This window comes from Manis javanica, chromosome 13 (assembly GCF_040802235.1).
Source record: "Manis javanica isolate MJ-LG chromosome 13, MJ_LKY, whole genome shotgun sequence".
Classification (NCBI taxonomy): Eukaryota; Metazoa; Chordata; class Mammalia; order Pholidota; family Manidae; genus Manis; species Manis javanica.
Window position 1 is genome coordinate 86,863,094 of NC_133168.1, and position 16,565 is coordinate 86,879,658.

Genomic DNA, 16,565 nt, shown 5'->3' on the forward strand with positions numbered 1-16,565 from the left:
CGGGCCTGCGCGAGACCCCGCGAGCTCACTGGCCGAACGCGCCGACAGTCGATGGCGGGCAGCCATTGGGCGCGCCCATAGAACACACTGGTCCGGCGGTTGCGCAGTAGCTGCAGAAAGAGACCCCCGCCCCCCGCCATATTTAACCGTCAGTATCGTCGCGAAAGCCTCCGGGTGAGGGAGCACCAACGGTTCTGTCTGTGCTGCTGCGGGCCGGCGGAGACCTGATGTTGGAGCCGCGCTGTACTTGGCTCCTCCTTCCTCCCGGCGACAATGCGCTGGCGGCACCGACCTCTCTCCCCAGCCTCGGAGCACCTCTTTGCGATCGCTGGGTCCCCGGCGCCGCACTTGCCCCTTCGCGGCTCTCCGGCGGCGGGCGGAGGGCGTCGATCGCCCCTGACTTGGAGCCGCTGCCCCTGCCGGACTTGAGCCAGTGCACCTCTGCCACCTCCAGCCTGGCGCCGTCGAGCGGGCCCTACTTAAAGGATGAAGGCGACAGCGACAGCTCTGCGGGCTGGAAGGTACGTGCCCTCGGGGCGGCGCGGGGACCGACCCCTGCGTCCGCCTGAAGTGGCGGTGGAGCCGGTGAGGGGGCGGCCGTGCACGTTGCTCGGCGGGCAGTGCGTCGCTGCTGTGGCCGGGAAGCGGCCGACGCGGGTGCTGGGCTTCCTGGGCCCGGCCGGGGTCGGGAGTCGACCCGCTCCGCCGGAGGGGCCGCCCGGGGAGGGAGGGAGGTGGAGCAAGTGCGCCGAGAGCGGCCGTCCGCGACGCCGCCGAAGTTCGCCGGAACAGGGGCGCGGGGCTCGCTGAAGCCGCTGCTCCTCCGTCCAGGACCGGGCGGTGAGGGCGGCAGCTCTCCGCCCGGCCTGGGGCCGCGCCGCCGCCCCGCCACCGCCGCCCGGGACGGGGCCGCAGGCGGAGGGGACGGGCCGGGCCGCGCAGATGTGGAGGCCGGCGGGCGTCTTGCCGTGTGTGGATTTTTTCGGCGGGGACTTCGAGGGCGAGGGCCGGGCGAGCTGGAGTTCAGGTGTGACCCGCGGCGGGGCGGCTGGCGAGAGGCCGCCCGGAGGCAGCGCCTTTAGCATTAAAAGTTTTTTCATGAGGTACCTCTCGTTTTTTTTATTTGGGAGTGAAGTTTCTTGACTTTGGTCTGGGAATAGACAGTGCGTTTTCTTGTATTTAAAAAGTCCTCTCTTTCTGTCATAGATGTTTGTAGCCTGCAGCTGAGTAATTTGTAACTAGCCACAGAGACTCTGAGACACGGACCCTGCGTGTAGTCAGCGTAGCGTGAGGGCCTCTGGGAAAAGACACCAAAACTCCGTATAAAACAGTTGAGCAGAGTCAGTCACATTAATTCTCTAAAGTAAAATATCAAAACTAGTAGGAGTATAAACATTGTTCAGTGAAGATGAGTTAAAACTGAAAAGCCAGGAGTAACTTGGCCTGGAATGTGTGAACATCCCCCAGATAAGAAAATACCTCAGCATGGCCCATGTCTTAATGGTGTCAATTAAATGAGGCTATTGTAAAGTTTACTTTAGCCTGCTAAAAGGCCCGGCTTATCTTTAACTTTGCCCGGATGGTGCTTTTCCTCCTCGAGCCCCTAATCAAGTAATGTATAACGTGGGCAATTAATACGGCAAGTAAGCCCAGGCACAGACAACATAGTAAAAGTTAGGAAGATCCCATCTTGAAGGTGAGATTGCATTTTAACACCCAGGAAGTTAAGACGTAAGATTCTTTTTTCTATTATTAAGGTATTACTGATATACACCCTTATGATGGCTTCACATGAAAAAACAATGTGGTTACTACATTCACCTGTATTGAGTCGTCCCCCCCATACCCCATTGCAGTAACTGTCCAACAGTGTAGTAAGCCAGAGATTCACTTTTTGCCAAGAAGTACCATTTTTTCCTTTTTTTATGTATTTTATTAAGGTATTATTGCTATATACTCTCATGAAGGTTTCACATGAAACAACCATGTGGTTACTACATTCACCCCATTATCGTGTCCCCCCATACCCCATTGCAGTTAACTGCCCATCAGTGTAGTAAGATGCCACAGAGTAAACTATTTGCCTTCTCTGTGCTACACTGTCTTCCCACTGATCCCCACCCCCACCCCATCTGTGCCAATCATAATACCCCTGAATCCCCTTCTCCCTGCCTCCCCCACCCCTCCCCTTTGGTAACCGGTGGTCCCTTCTTGGAGTCTGTTGCTGTTTTGTTCCTTCAGTTTTTCTTTGTTGTTATCCTGCACAAATGAGGGAAATCATTTGGTACTTGTCTTTCTCCGCCTGGGTTATTTCACTGAGCATAATATCCTCCAGCTCCATCCCTGTGGTTGCACATGGTAGGATTTGTTTCTTTCTTATGGCTGAGCAGTATTCCAATGTGTATATGTACCACCTCTTTATCCATTCATTTACTGATGGACACTTAGGGTTAATGTCTGGAGTCTCTAATCTGTTCCACTGGTCTGTGGCTCTGTTCTTGTGCCAGTACCAAATTGTCTTGATTACTATGGCTTTGTAGTAGAGCTTGAAGTTGGGGAGTGAGATCCCCCCCACTTTATTCTTCTTTCTCAGGATTGCTTTGGGTATTCGGGGTCTTTGGTGTTTCCATATGAATTTTGAACTATTTGTTCCAGTTCGTTGAAGAATGTTGCTGGTAATTTGATAGGGATTGCATCAAATCTGTATATTGCTTTGGGCAGGATGGCCATTTTGACGATATTAATTCTTCCTAGCCAAGAGCATGGTGATGGACACTTAGGTTGCTTCCTTATCTTAAGTAGTGCTGCAATAAACATAGGTGTGCATATGTGTTTTTGAATCTGAGACATTATATTCTTTGGGTAAATTCCTAGGAGTGGAATTCCTGGGTCAAATAGAATTTCTATTTTTAGTTTTTTGAGGAACCTCCATATTGCTTTCCACAATGTTTGAATTAGCTTACATTCCCACCAGCAGTGTAGGAGGTCCCCTTTCTCCACATGCCTGCCAGCATTTTTTGCATAGTCTTTTCGATACTGGACATCTTAACTGGTGTGAGGTGATATCTCATTGTGGTTTTTTTATTGTTGTTGTTATCATTATCCACAATTACATGAAGAACATTACGTTTACTAGGCTCCCCCATCACCAAGTCCCCCCCACATACCCCTTCACAGTCACTGTCCATCTGCCTAGTAAGCTGCTGTAAAATCGCTACTTGTCTTCTCTGTGTTGCACAGCCCTCCCCATGCCCCCCACGCACTATACATGCTAATCATAAGGCCCCCTTTCTTTTTCCCTGCCCTTATCCCTCCCTTCCTACTCATCCTCCCGAGTCCCTTTCCCTTTGGTAACTGTTAGTCCATTCTTGGGTTCTGTGAGTCTGCTGCTGTTTTGTTCCTTCAGTTTTTTTCTTTGTTCTTATACTCCACAGATGAGTGAAATCATTTGATACTTGTCTTTCTCCACCTGGTTTATTTCACTGAGCATAATACCCTCTAGCTTCATCCATGTTGTTGCAAATGGTAGGATTTGTTTTCTTCTTATGGCTGAATAATATTCCATTGTGTATATGTACCACATCTTCTTTATCCATTCATCTACTAATGGACACTTAGGTTGCTTCCATTTCTTGGCTATTGTAAATAGTGCCATGATAAACACAGGGGTGCATATGTCGTATTCAAACTGGGCTGCTGCATTCTTAGGGTAAATTCCTAGGAGTAGAGTTCCTGGGTTAAATGGTAACACTATTAGTTTTTGGTGTTGGTGTGCGAAGGGGATTGGCATGCTGGAGCGCAGGCAGGTCTTTGAGTGAACGTAGGGATGCAGAGTTGAGTAATGAACGAGTGAGGCAGGAAGCCCCAGTGTGACTTTCAGGTAAGAAGAGTCAGTGGTTGTGCTTGCTTATCAGTTACTGTCCATTATAGAGAATAGAAAAAAGAATAGAAATATGGGAAAACTCTACCCCTTGTTAAATCTTGTAATAAATAGGTCAGTGAGAATAGTGGCAAAGAATTAACTTCTTTCAGGTCCCTAACTATACTGAAAGACCTAAATGTTCTTGAAAATTGTTTTTGAAGAAAATGCATTTGATGTGTTATGTGCATAAATTATTTTGAGAGTTTCCTGTTAATTTTATGATGAACAGAAACACAAATGAAGTTTTACAAGTTTCAATACAATAGGTTTTAGTTTGTGGTTTTTGTTTACCTGCCATGTTATCTGCATCATAATTCTTTGTGGTGTGATTTAAAAAAAAAAAAAAAAAAAGCATGCACTGCAAGTAAGCTTTCTGAAAATCAAGTAAATTCATTCTGGTGTTTTTACGGTAATGGAAGAAAGCATCGCGTTTCTAAGCTTTTAATAATAAGAGCTGCCATGTATCCAGGGCCTCTGGTGTACCAGGCAAAGTATTAGGAACTTCATGTTCATTCTCTGTGTATTAAGCAATGCAAGTAGCTGCTTCACCCTGGAAACACAGAACGGGAGAGCAATGTTCGGACTCTTAACATTTCCACCTCCATGTGAACCAGAAAGGAGCCTATGTCTCCCTTCTCCATGCCTTTCCCCAGTCCTGCCTTACTCCCGCTGCCAGAAAAATCAGGAAAACCACACACACACAGCCATGTGCCTTTCCGTTCTCCTGATAGAATATCATCAGCCAGGTTATGCCAGAAATCTGGGAGTCTGCCTTGTCCCCTTCTGCCTACTTGTCCCCCACATCCTGTCACCAAAAACCTTTCTACATATTTCCTTCCCATTTTCTTCATTCCCATCGCCACCACCTTACTCCGTTCCATCATTTCCCTGCCTTTTCTGTTGCTGGCTGGAGCCCCACGCTGGCCCGCCTGTCCCTCTCCTGTCTGGTGCGTTCCCTCTGCAGCCAGAGTGATTTTTTTCTAATATGCAGATACGCTGTCTGAGTTAAAACATTTCAGAGACAGCTCTTTAGTGACCTGCAGGATAAAATCCAGTCACCTGAACTTGGCTTACAGTAGCCTTCAGACAAGGCCTTGTCTGCCTTATCGGCCTATTACAGTCCTTTTTCAGTTCTTGGAACTGAACACAATCTCTTGCTCTTACATGTGCAATTCCCTCTGCCTTGACCACTCTTCCCTCCTCTTTTCCTAGCCAATTTCCATTCAACCTTTAGGGTTCAGCTGAATTATCCTCTTCCTGACTCCTGGGCATTTCTGCTGTATCCTGGCAGAACTCTTTCTGTAAGATTTGCCATCCTGCCTTGGCTGAGTCATGTGGTCCCGTGTGCTTTGGGGCATGTGCGGTGGCGGGACATGTGCGGTGGCAGGGCCCAGGAGAGATTTGTTCAGGATTTAAAAACCCAGTGCACGGGCTAAATGCCTACCTGTTGAATGAGAAAAGGAATGCGTTGCTGTTGTCTTATGATGATTAGAGCTATTTTGAATTAAATCTGCTGTTTGAAAATAAGTTTAATTCTCCTATGTTTCTGTTTTTGTGTACAGGTTAGCAGAACTCATGGAGACTGCACGAGTGGAGCCCGGCTCATGCGTCCCCCAGCGTGGATGGGTACTCGGTCCTGAGAGGGAACGGAGAGGGCTCCTTCGGCAGAGCCCTTTTGGTTCAGCAGGAAAGCAGTAATCAGATGTTTGCCATCAAGGAAATAAGGCTTCCCAAGGTCACTGCTAAAGCAATTACCTCATGTCGAACATGCACATGTGCTTTATATAGGAAAATAAGTTCTTGAGATGTAATATGGAATTGCTGCATGCAGATGTAATGGGTTTATTCATGAGCGTTACGAGCTCTTGTTGTATTTCATGTGAATGTTAGGATATTGTCATTACCAAAAAGGGGGAGAAAGAGTTTGGGCGGCGACTGCTTTTTATCTCAGCATGAATGATTTGTAATAATTTCCAGTTTTATGTGCGTAAGGGTGTAGGGAAGCTTTGCCAAAAGCAACTCAGGTGCAATATTAATGAAAAAGGAAAGTAAAAACACAATGAAGACTTTGGTGTGAGGGAACCTGTTCTGTCAGTCAGTTTATGGGTTTTGCTCCCCCGTTGAGGTGAGGAAGTTGCTGATTTCTCCCTGTGTACCATAATCATTAGAGAATCTGTCATAGAGGCTGTTTAATAATGTTTTGATCAATTAAAAAACATACAAATTAATACAATTCTCCAAGTGCTACGTATTTTTTTTTGGTATCATGAATATACAGTTACATGAGCAACATTATCAAGTCCCCACCGCATACCCCATCACAGTCACTGTCCAGCAGCGTAGTGAGATGCTAGAGAGTCACTGCTTGTCTCCTCTGTGCTCCGCTGCCTTCCCCATGCCCCCTGCCCTGCCCCACATTGTGAAGTGCTGCATATTTTCTTCCCACTGCACTCGTGGCCTCCTTTGGTGATCCTGCAGTGGGCAGCAGTCTCCTGGAGGGCTGGTTTAAAACACGCTGCTGAGCCTCCACTGGGGTTTCTGGTGGAGCTGGTTTGGGTGGGCCTGTGAATTCGTGTTTTTAATGAGTTCTCGGTGCTGACGAACCTTCGTGCTATACTTAATCCATGGTAGTTTCTTAAGTGTAAGGTAAGCCATTCAGGATTTCATCCCTAGAGTAAGTTAGGGGATAAACAGTTTTGGAAACTTACTTTTGCAAGTCATCTTCTACCATTGTCGCTGCAGTGGTACATCAGTCTATTCTTTTTAATCTGAGCCAGTGGGCTGATAAAGTAATACAGGCAGTAAAACAGGGAATCCCTAGTCTTTCTTTAAGGATATACTATTATATATATAATGTATATACCTTGTGTGTGTGTGTGTGTGTGTATATATATATATATATATATATATATATATATACACACACACCTTATATATGCTATGTACTATATAAGGACATACTGGCTCTCCAAATATCATTATGCTTCGGCTGATTTTAGAGCTAGTTTACATTCTATACTTGTAAGGATATAACGGGTCAGCTTAAGCATGCAAAATACAGCCATCGTTGAAAAACTACCATATATTTTCTCTAGAATTTAATGCCTTAAGTTGGGTCAAAATGTAGTGCTATGAAACTGATCTAGCATTGGCCTTTCTTACAAATTGTGCTATAATTACTGGAAAGCCATCTGTTTTAAAATGTGTTAATTTCCCTTAAACTCTTTTTAGTCTTTCTTTGATACACAGAATTCTAGGAAGGAGGCTATTCTCCTGGTGAAAATGAAACACCCCAATATTGTTGCCTTTAAAGAATCATTTGAAGGTAAATGTGAATCCCCCACCTTCATGCATTTCTGGATTTCATTATGGCCACTCTGCTTTCCTAAAGTATCTTCCACTTGTTTTAGCTGAAGGACATCTGTATATTGTGATGGAATATTGTGATGGAGGGGACCTAATGCAAAAGATTAAACATCAGAAAGGAAAGATATGGTAAGAGACTGACTTACATAGTTTCCCTCAAGGTTTAGAAGCAACTTTTCTCCTAAAATCTGTGTCATTTAAAAGCACTTGTGTCTGATTTCCTGATGGACTAGTTAGAAATGATGTGTTTCTGGACCAGAGCGATTGCTTAGTGTCATCAGAGTATGCCTAGAATAGGAAATGAAATCAACATGTTTACAAAGAATCAAGGAATAAAACTTCCATGTTTAGAAGAAACACAAAGAAATAAAAGTCATCCAGATTGGCAAGGAAGAAGTTAAACTGTCCCTGTTTGCAGATGACATGATATTGTACATAAAAAACCCTAAAGAATCCACTCCAAAACTACTAGAACTAATACCTGAATTCAGCAAAGTTGCAGGATACAAAATTAATATGCAGAAATCTGTGGCATTCCTATACACTAACAATGAACTAGCAGAGAGAGAAATCAGGAAAACAATTCCATTCAGTTGCATCAAAAAGAATAAAATATCTAGGAATAAACCTAATCAAGGAAGTGAAAGACCTATACTCTGAAAACTACAAGACACTCATGAGAGAAATTAAAGAAGACACCAATAAATGGAAACACATCCCGTGCTCATGGATAGGAAGAATTAATATTGTCAAAATGGCCATCCTGTCTAAAGCAATGTACAGATGCAATGCAATTCCTATCAAAATACCAACAGCATTCTTCAACAAACTAGAGAAAATCATTCTAAAATTCATTTGGAACCACAAAGACCTTGAATAGCCAAAGCAATTCTGAGAAGGAAGAATAAAGCTGGAGGATTATGTGCCCCAACTTCCAGCTATACTACAAAGCCACTGTAATCAAGACAATTTGGTACTGGCACAAGAACAGACCCATAGACCAGGGGAACACTAGAGAGCCCTGATATACACTCAACCATATATGGTCAATTAATACATGATAAAGGAGCCATGGACATACAATGGAGAAATGACAGCCTCTTCAACAGCTGGTGTTGGCAAAACTGGACAGCTATATGCAAGAGAATGAATCTGGATTATTGTTTAACCCCATACACAAAAGTAAACTTGAAATGGATCAAAGACCTGAATGTAAGCCATGAAACCATAAAACTCTTAGAAGACAACATAGGCAAAAATCTCCTGAATATAAGCATGAGCAACTTCTTCCTGAATGCATGTCCTTGAGCAAGGGAAACAAAAGCAAAAATGAACTCATGGGACTACATCAAACAAATTTCTGTATGACAAAGGACACCATCAACAGAACATAAAGGCATCCTACACTATGGGAAAATATATTTGTAACTGACATATCCGACAAGGGGATAACATCCAAAATATGTAAAGAACTTACACACCTCAATCCCCAAAAAGCAAATAACCCGATTAACAAATGGGCAGAGGATAATGAAGAGACAGGTCTTGAAAGAAGAAATTCAGATGGCCAATAGACACATGAAAAGATGCTCCACATCACTAATTATCAGGGAAATGCAAATTAAAACCACAATGAGATATCACCTCACACCCATAAGGATGGCCAGCATCGAAAAAACTAAGAACAACAAATGCTGGTGAGGATGCAGAGAAAGGGGAACCCTCCTACACTGCTGGTGGGAATGTAAGCTACTTCAGCCATTGTGGAAAACACTATGGAGGTTCCTCAAAAAACTAACAATAGAAATACCATTTGTCCCACAAATTCCACTCCTTGGAATTTCCCCAAAGAATACACCTTCTCAGATTCAAAAAGACATATACACCCCTATGTTTATCACAGCACTTTTTACAATAGCCAAGATATGGAAGCAACCTAAGTGTCTATCGGTAGATGAATGGATAAAGAAGATGTGGTACATAAACACAGTGGAGTACTATTCAGCCATATGAAAGAAACAAACCTTACCATTTGCAACAACATGGGTGGAACGGGAGGACATTATGCTCAGTGAAATAAGCCAGGCAGAGAAAGACAAGTGCCAAATGATGTCCCTCATTTGTGGAGTATAACAACGAAGCAAAACTGAAAGACCAAAACAGCAGCAGACTCACAGACTCCAAGAAGGGACTAGTGGTTACCAAAGGTGAGGTGTGGGGGAGGGAGGGAGAAGGGGATTGAGGTGTATTATTTTTAGTGCACCTGGTGTGGGGGGATCACAGGGAGAACAGTGTAGCACAGAGAAGGCAAATAGTTGACTCCGTGGCATCTTACTGCACTGATGGACAGTGACTACATTGGGGTATGGGTGGGGACTTGATAATATGGGTAAATGTAGTAACATTGTTTTTTCATGTGAAATTTTCGTAAGAGTGTATATCAATAATACCTTAATAAAAAATTTAAAAAATAAAAGTAAAGAAAGAAAAAAAGTTAAATGAAAGAAATATATATAAGGAGACTGAAAAGTCGACAGAACACAGCAGACTAGCTAGGAACTTGGGACCAATGGGAAAAAACAATGGCAAGCTCCCTGGGTTTCTTTTTCCCTTACCCCATAATGGGTACTAGTGAAGTTGGCAACTCAGAAACACTAATGGGCATAGACCAGAAGGGGTAAACAGAAAAGTCCCCCCAAACCTACTCTAACCAAAAGATAAAGGACATCCTAGCAATACTGAAAACTTTTAGGCAACAACCTCTTCCAGTCAAACACCACAGATAAAAAGTGCAGCCCCCACTTCATACCCCCATCAGCAAACGTAGCCAGTCTAGACTTCTGCTCTTGCCAGGCCGTAATCCCCAATGGCTCAAACCAAGGTGGTGTCAGAGAAGACCAAGTGGGAAGCTGGGATTTTTACCCTGAGCTTCCTCCGTACCCAGCAGTAACAAGGAACTGCATCCTCTCCTTGCTGGAGAGGTTATCAGAGCTGCTGTTGGAGAGGCAGGACCGTCACCACTCGGCGGTAATGAGAGCAAGCCCTCGGAGTGTCGGGGGCAGGCCACGTATTCGTCTGGTGTTCCTTCGTCCCGCTGCGGTAACAGTGAACTCCTTCACATTCCCCAGGGGGTGGAATCAGAGACTAGTGCGCTTGTGACTTTACCCTCCTGCTCCCGGGTAACATGACTACTTCCCACATCAGGGGGGCAGGTAGAGAGCACTCCCCCTCCCGACCAGGCCGGTATGAGCAAAGGCCTCGTGGGAAACCCGAACCCTCACCTCGGCCAGGCCAGCGGGCAGTAGCGAGGGGAGGCAGCCCTCTCCCTCCCCATCACTGGCTGTCAACAAGTTAGAGAACCTGGACTTCAACCCGCACCAGCAGCAAGGAGCCAAGGAGTACCGAGCTCCATCCCCCAGAATGGGATCAGAGAAAGCCTACGCCAGCACAGGAATTAAATTAAGATCCAGTCTTGTAACATAATACCCAAAGTGCCCAGGTTTCAATCAAAAATCACTCATCATACCAAAAATCAGTAAGATCTCAAATTGAAAAAAAAAACAAATGTCAACACAAAGATGGGCACATATATTAGAATAATCAGACAAGGATTTTCTCAAAACAGCCATCATAAAGTACATATGAGTAATTACAAACCATTTCAAAAAAATGAAAAAAATAGAAAGTCACAGCAAAGATATAGAAGATAAATGGAACTTTGGGGAAGACAGAGGTAACAGAGGAAAGAATCAGCCAATTAGAATACAGAACACAGAAATTACCCAATTTAAGAGACAGCAGTCCAGAAAACAAAACTAAAAAACAGGCCTCAGGAATTTATGGAACAAAAATAAAAAACCTTACACCTGTGTCTTCATAGACTCAGGAGAGGAGAAAGGAAATAGAGCCAAAAAATATTCAAAAACACAATGGCCGAAAATTCCCCAAATCTGGCAAAAAAACAAGTGACCTCCAAACACAATGCACCCAAAGAAATTTGTGCTAAGACACATCATAGCCAAACGTCTAAAAAACAACAGAAAAATCTCGAAAGTTGCCAGAGAAATAATGCATTACCTATGTAAGAAAAACATTTTGAGTTTCAGCAGTTTCATCAAAAAGCATGGACGCTAGAAGGAACTGATACATTTTTCAAGTGCTGAAAGAACTGTTAACCCAGAATTCTACAGCCAGTGAAAAAATTTGCTTCAAGCATTAAGTGGAAATCAAGGCATTCTCAGATGAAGGAAACTAAGAGACTTTGTCACCAGCACACCGGCCCTAAAAGGGTAACAAGGAAGTTCTCTAAACAGAAAGTAAATGATAAAAGTAAAAATTACAAAACAATAATGAAGAAATTATGTAAATAAATGTAGAAATATACCATATCCCTGAATTGGAAGATTCAACCTAGTAAAGATGTCAATTCTCCCCAAATTGATATACATATTGAATGTAATTCCTATCAAAATTCCAGCAAGATTGTTTTGTAGCTACAAGATTTTTCTAAAATGTACATGAAAAGACAGAGAAACAAGAAGAGCCAAAACAATTCTGAAAAAGAACCAAGAGAAATTACCTGATTTCAAGACCAACTATTTAGCCAGTCATAAAGGCTAGTACGTGATTGGGGGAGGGACTGAAATATATGAATGGAATAGAGAACCCGGGAACAGTCCACACAACTACGAACAACGGATTAATGACACAAGCGCAACAAATTCAGTGGAGGAAAAGAGCTTTTTCAGAAAAATGGGTCCTGAAAGAATTATATATTCATAAACACACACAAAAAATGAATCTTGACCTAAACCTCACACCTTATGTAAAAGTTAACTGAAAATAGGTCCAAGATTTAAATGTAAAACAAACTATAAAATGTGTTAAAAAAAATAAGAGAAAATATTCAGGACCTAGGGCGTGGGAAACAGTTCTTAAACATTACAGCACTAGAATGAAAAGAAAAATTGGACTTCATCAAAATTAAAAACCACTGATCTTCAAAAAGACCATTAATAGCATAAAATGCTGCAATAGAATAGAAAATATCTGCAAATCATATATCTGACAAATGCCCTCATACCTAGAATAAAGAACTCTCAAAATTCAGCATTAAGAAAACAAACATCCTAATAGAAAATAGGCAAAAGGAAATGACACTTTCCTGAAGAGGAAAAATGGATTGCAAAGAAAGAAATGACAGCACATCTGAAAACACACATCATTAGTACCTGATGCAAATTAAAATTAAAAACCATGATAAGACACACTCCCATGGGAACTAAAATAAAAAATAACAATGTGTTTGTGGGACTGTGAAGAAAGATATCTCAAACTGCTAATGGGAATGTAAAATGGTACAGCCACTCTGGAAAACACTTCAGCTATTTCTTTTTTAAAACTACACATGTATTTACCATTTGGTCCAACAATCACACTCCTGGAATTCATCTCAGTGAAATGAAAACTTGTATCTGTATAAAAACTTCTACACAATTGTTCACATCAGCTTTATTTGTTAGCAGCCAAAACTGGAAATAATCAAAATGCCCCTCAAGGGGTGAACAGTTACACAAACTATAGTAAATACCACGGAATATGATTCAGTAATAAAAGGACTCATTACGATGAGTGAAAACAGCAAATCCCCAGAAGTCATATAACCTCTGTCATCCCATCAAAATGACAAACGTATAGAGATGGAGAATAGGTCAGTGGTTGCCAGGGCTTAGGGAAGTGGGAGCAGGGTAGGCAGGAAAAGGCCAGAGTCTCAGCCTAATTTATAAAAGGACAACATGAAAGGGGATTTTGTGGTAATGAAGTTGTTCTCCCTCCTCACTCTCGTGCTGGTTACACAAACCTTTGTGTGTGATAAAATGGGACAGAATTACATACACACTGTACTAATGGCAAATTCCTTGTTTTTATATTGTACTATAATTTATAAGATGTAACCACTAGGGGAAAATGGGATGTAGAGTACATGGGGATCTCTCTGTACTACCTTTGCAATCTATAATTATTTCAAAATAAAAAGTTAAAAATAATAACTCTTAGATGATATACAATAGACTTTTAAAGGCTTCCTTAAGGGAAATAAAATATCTGTTAAATATGTGTTCTTTGAAGCAAATAATTCAGTTTACTCTTTTTTTTTTTTTTTTTTTTTGGTTTGGGGAGGGAGATAGGTTTTTGCTGATGTTTACTGTTGAATAATGTTAGTTACATAACATAAAAGAAGATTACATTGCTTATGCAAAGGCATTAAAGAGTTAAATATTTAAACTCTACCTAGATTTCACTGCACTTTGTCTTTCTTTGTGTCTGTCTTTGTGGCTAAATCTAAATCCTTGTAAATTCTAATAAATATATCTCTCCAAGCTACTTCATGCAGTAAGATTTCATTTTTTATATGTAAAACATTTACAATACCAACAAAATAGAAATAAAATAAACCAAAAGCCACTGGAAATGAATGAAACATAATGCCTCAAAAAAAAAAGTTATATGGTCCTGCATGCTTGAGATATTTCAATACTGGTAAAAAATATATACAAATACACACACACCTATACTAGCCAATATTTTAATAATACACAAAATTAGCTGATATGTAAAAAGTACTTTCACAATCTGTCACCACCTAAAATAATATATAATTTTCAAAATTGTGTTCTTTGATTTTTAACCTCTGGTCTTTAGAAATTACCTGTGAAGGGGGAAAAAAATTAAGATTCATATTATACCTATGACAAATAAAACACGATTCCTGAACAAAAAGTTAAATAGTCCTATGTGCATAATATGCAACACTGAATTTGTAAGATCAATTTGGAAGGTGATTAGGGAATCTTTTGCCTTATAATTGGTCTTGACTTCTCAACCTACTTCTCTCAAGAAATGTGAAATGTGCCTGTATTCTCAAAATCTAGTTTTATGATCATTTGTTCATTTCTTCTACTATAAGTAATAAGTATCCAGATTAATGGTTCCAACTTGGGGTCTGTAGACAATTTAGTAGTCCAGAAAGTTAAAAAGTGTTTGAAAACTTAAAGTACTATTATAAACATGGTATTTAACAACCATAAAGCAAAACAAATCCACTCCAGCACCAAGTTTCTCATGTTTTAGCTGGAATTACCTTAGAAACCAAGACTAGTCATCTTAAATTGTAAAAGTTGTTAGGTAGACAAGTTCCAAAACATATAGCCCATGACAGAAATAAAACGACATCTTTGGTTATGAAAGACAAGAATCATTAGACCCAAATATACCTAAACTGTTTTTAAAAAACTCATCTTCTTTTAGTTTAACAAACCTATAATTTATGTATTTACTTATTTTTTAAATTTTAAACTTTTTAATCAACTATAATAGATCAATAATCATATATAAGAATTCTGACTCATGCATCAATTACATACATTATACAACAGTCACACTATACAATGCTTACATTCTTTTGAGTTGGTACCTAAGAAAACGTATACAAGTTACTAGAGCATTTTACTTAATGAATGTGATACTCTTCAGTAAAAATGCTTCTGTCTTTCACATGCCTGCTAAAATATATACACCCCTAGGTCTGCGGTATTTTTTCGTACCTCGAAATATGAAGCACCTGGAAACTCTTAAGATAAGTAGGCTCAAAATCTTGTTTTTACAGACTTCAGTTCCTCCTTAGGAGGAGGTTGTCGATGTCCTCGAGTTCCCGGATGTGGGTGTCCTCCCTCCTAAGAAGCTCTTTGTGCTTCACTAGTTCCTGTAGTACCTCCTCATAGGTCAGACTACTGTGCCCTGCAGTGGCATTAAAAGGCTTGCTGTCCGGGATTTTCCTGAGGTCTTCATGACTTGTCAGATTCATATGAAAACTTGAAGGTGGCATTATATTTGCAGCCCTGAATTTTGCTGTAAACGGATTAGCTCACTCATCACCAAAATAGTCCTGCTGATTTTCACTAAATGCTTTGGGTGATTTCAAGTCACAAGGGCTATCAGATCCCCCATTGTTAAATTTATCAGATCTGCTATCTTTTTTTCCCAGTCACTCTTTCAAAGAGGCTTTCTCCCTTTTCTCTCTCTTATTTTCTGTCCTTACTTCAACTGATTTTGTAAATAAATTCATGCTGCTGTCCCATGATTCACTGCTTTCTTCAAATGGATTTTTCTTCCTTGGCAGTGTTGCAAATTTTGGGGCTAATGAAGCAGTCACATTTGTAAATGGGTCATTTCCTCTCCCGAAAGACGCTTCACCTTCATCCACACTGCTGTCAGGTCGGTTCATTTTAGAAGTATCAAAGCTTAATATTCTTGTGTGGAGATCTGAGACTTCCACTTTCAGGAACTGCTCCAAAGGAATCGATCTGGCGTCCAAGAAGATGTGATTGACCAGCGGTGCCAGACTTCAGTTTCTCAGAAGACATGTGAGACCCGGATACTTCAGACATTGAATGTGCTGAAGAGAGTCGCTGAGGACCCACAGGAAAGGCTTTCTTGGCAGACCCCCGCGCCCGGCGTCCGCACCTCCACGCTCCGCAGGCCCGGGGATGGGCCCGTCGGCGGGGGCAGCGGCTCCCGGGCCGGCGGGCAGGTGAAGCCTGGCCTCCGGGGCAGGGCGGAGGGCTGCGGGGGTGACCCGCCCTGCAGACCGGAGCTGGCTCGCCCAAATTCCTCAGCCCCCGGACCCGACCCTACTCCCCGCTCGCCTCCTAGGGCAGGTCCCCGGGAGCGGAGGGCCCGGAGGAGGGGGACGCGGGGCGGTCCGCCGGCTGCGCCTATAATTTATTAATAAAACCGAACAAACCCTAAATTTAAAATATACATATACACACTTCAAGCTCTTAAGCGGTTGCATTACCTGCAGAAAAATACTTAAATTGACTTAGAAATTTGTTAGGAAGCTTACTAATGCAAGACAAATTTATAACCCCTAAAAAAATGCCAGGTCACGCACATTTCTAGGCTTCCATAGAGGCCACCCAAAATAAAAATAGGTCTGTACCCTAGGTCAGTACTTCTCTTCTCCACATAATGAATGATAGGTGGTTTACATACTCAAAGCTTTCAAATGCTAAATTAAACGAAGTTCAAGTTTCTTTACTGCTATACTTCTCATAACCTTTCATAACTTTACGTAATTATAGTTACAGAACAACAGATACTAGCATTGTGGGAAGCTGGATAAAGGTGCATGGGAACTGTATTTTTGCACCTCCTGCATGCCTATAATTATTTCAAAATGAAAAAATAATAAAACTCTACAAAGAGACTGATAAAA

At 41.9% G+C, this 16,565-nt stretch overlaps 1 long non-coding RNA gene and 1 pseudogene across 1 annotated transcript; one reads left to right on the forward strand and one right to left on the reverse strand.

Annotated features, from left to right (window-relative positions):
• Positions 1–132: 132 nt before the first annotated feature.
• Positions 133–6,155, forward strand: LOC140845572 (uncharacterized). The gene is made up of 2 exons (XR_012124418.1): positions 133–521; positions 5,485–6,155. It is a non-coding gene; the product is annotated as an uncharacterized lncRNA (long non-coding RNA).
• An 8,695-nt stretch (positions 6,156–14,850) lies between these two features.
• On the reverse strand, positions 14,851–16,142 carry LOC140845393 (rab11 family-interacting protein 2 pseudogene; annotated as a pseudogene).
• Between the last annotated feature and the right edge of the window lie 423 nt (positions 16,143–16,565).